The sequence below is a fragment of the Gastrolobium bilobum genome, unplaced genomic scaffold (genome assembly GCF_033153095.1).
Source record: "Gastrolobium bilobum isolate Gb01-03AN ecotype WA unplaced genomic scaffold, APGP_CSIRO_Gbil_v1 utg227644, whole genome shotgun sequence".
NCBI lineage: Eukaryota > Viridiplantae > Streptophyta > Magnoliopsida > Fabales > Fabaceae > Gastrolobium > Gastrolobium bilobum.
Window position 1 is genome coordinate 8,127 of NW_026897565.1, and position 3,197 is coordinate 11,323.

Here is a 3,197-nt window from a genome sequence, read left to right on the forward strand (position 1 = left end):
AGATAGTACAATAGTATTAAAATTTTACAAAATAAAATACAAGTATTACAACACTATAACTAATTTTTCTCTCAAGATGACTTTTTCTCAAACTCTCTTTTCTTCTTTCTATTTTTATTTTTCTCACAAGTGTTTCAACACTTTACTTTCTCAAACACTTTCAATCTTTTTATTCACTCATTACAACTACATGCCTAACATACAACACACGTATATGTAGATGTACATGAAAGAGTTCAAATTGAACTCACCATTTTTAACCATTCTTACTATTTTTTAGTCTTCAAATTGGTTTTGAATACTTATATCAACCACACACTAAATTCAACTTATGGTGATAGGATAAGATTTCCAACTCGTCATGAATTGGCAAATGGATAGAATTCAAGAAAAATTTGGATTCTTCAAGCTTCTCCAAGTCTCTACAAGTTTCGTGAATTTTCTTCAAACTTCGATAACTTTCTATAAAGTTTCATAAGATTTTTGATAGGTGATGGAGAAATTCAATGATATAGAAGCAAAATTGAGTTTGAATTGTAACAGTATAAGCAAATATTATGTGAAACCTTAATTATGCATTTGTTAGTAACAAAACAAGTATACCATTGCATTAGAAACCCACTAGTAATTGTAAGAAAGTCTGGCTTAGCAGTTAGCATTGGTTTAAATAATGCCAAAGCAAAGACCGAGCTAAACCACACTTCTTTGTGTGTGAGCAGTCCGAGGCGGTGAAGAACATCACAAAGAATATTTCTTAAAATACACATGAATTATTAAACTAAAATGTAAAATTATTTAATATTTTAAAATAAAATATTAATTTTTTCTTTAAATGATTGAAAAATTGTTTTATTGATTTATTAGGATACAATGATTTAAAATTAAGGTCTTATAGCCGTCTCTGAGATAGCATTAACAGGAAACTGAAGTCTCTCCCTACACTCAACTCTATTGCACCAACTAAGTTACCATGGTTGGGTGTTCTACTTGACTTGTTAGCCTAATATATATAAGTCAAATTATAAGTTTACTATGACTTATTTTTGAAAAATATTGGTCAAACCTATCAAATCTACTAGCTAACAAGTCTTTAAAAATAAATATACAATATCTAAAATATAGGTTATGATTATTTTGTTTATATTGTATGTTTAAGTTGATGGAAAGTCAAAATAGTACAATAGTTGAGTCATACCATAACTCAAAATATTAATTTATTAAAAAATAAAAAAATAATATTTATTAAAAAATAATAAAATAATAGTTATTAAACAATACAAACCAGACTTGGAGGTTTAGAGGCAAAACCTTCTAAAATAAGCTTGTGACCTTATTTTTCAAGAGACTTTTTAATGAGCTAGGATAAGTCAAGTCGGGTCAAAGGTAAGCCAAATTATTGACTCCTGACAAGCCACATGGTTCATTTATATCCTAGTGGTGAGTGGAGTGTATTTTCAGTACAACTAGAGTAGGTATCCTTTTATAAAAAAAGAAAAATATAAAAAGAAATACTTTTTTCCATTTTTAATAAAAGATGTATCAAGTAATCTGTATATCCATAGTATCGAAAATATTTTCGTGGTAAGTGATATCGTGTCATATTTGTAAGCATATGTGTTCTAAAGTGATAAAATTATAATATTTTAATAAATAATTTTTAAATTATATTTTTTTATAAAAATTTTAAAAACTATATTATAGTGTTAATTTTTTTTTTTTTTATAACAAGCTTTGATTGATGCTGTTTTGAATATGGTAATGGTGAGTGCGGAAAACTTCGTGTGATAAAGTGTCCACTTTTGTGCATTCATCCTCCAAACAATACCTTTACCAATGAATTGAAGCAACTGATGATAAAGAATTGAATTTGAAGGCCGGATAGCATTTTATACCATGGAGACAAATTTATCTAAATTAAACTAACAAAAATTTTAAAATTAATTGTTGAGTCGGGGAGAAAGATGGATATAGTTTCATCATAATCAAATAAAAGGATATTTATCTATGTTTTTCCGTGGCCTGACTCTGCATCACACCATCATTAAACATGGCAACGACAAAAGGCAATATGCAGTGACAGTCATGGAGGGGTTAGGGATTCTCTAGTCACTCCAAATAAATTGTCTCTGGTCATTATGAAATAATATGGGTTTAAGATGGAAACATTTGTGTTTTTGTAATTTTAATTTATTCTAAAGCTATATGAATATTTAAATTATAAAAAAATTCTCATAATTCAAAATGATGTCATTTTAAGATAATTACTTTATCTTCGGTAACTAAAAAATCATTAAACCTTATATATATATATATGGGAAAAATAACTCTCATGTTGAAAGAGAGTTATTTTCTTCTACAAGTGACCCTTTGCTTTTTTGTGCAGTATTTTATTTTTATTTTTATTTTTAATAAATGTGGACCTAACACAATATGTGTATATATCATGAGATACGTATCTACTACTGCATAGTGTATTGCTTTATTGTTTTTACTGCAGATAAATTATTTATATTCACTTCCAAAACGATGTCGTTTTGTGTTGAAAGATTAAAAAAGTATAACGATAAATACTACTATAATCTTGAAATAAATTATGGAGAAAGTATTTCTCCAGTCACTGTCTTCAGTGAGCTCAAAACGAGGTCGTTTTGGGTTATGAGATTAAAAAATTTAATTACAAAGACTAATATAACCCTGCAATATATTATAATTACAAAAATACCTTGATTTTTACCCCAAAATAACGTCGTTTTGGGCTCACCGGAGATAACTTATCTCCATTGACTGGATAAATCTTTTACCCATAAATTATTATTACACAAATACCTTGATTTTTGTCTCAAAACGATGTCGTTTGGCGCTCAATGCAGATAACTTATCTGCATTCATTGCAGAAAAAATGAACTCATATATATGAGTTCATTTTTTCTAATGTTATTTCAGAAACTTTGTCTAATATTCACCAAAACGATGTTGTTTTGAAGCAAAAATCATGGTGTGTTTGTAATTTTAATTTATTTCAGGATTATAATATTTTTATCATTATTATTTTTTAATCTAGTATTGGAGTCAAAATATTCATATATATATATATAGAGAGAGAGAGTTATTATTTTTATACCGGTATAAGAATAAGAAGTCTTATACTAAATCTTCACTATTGATTTAATTATAAGTAACTCTTCATATATTTGATA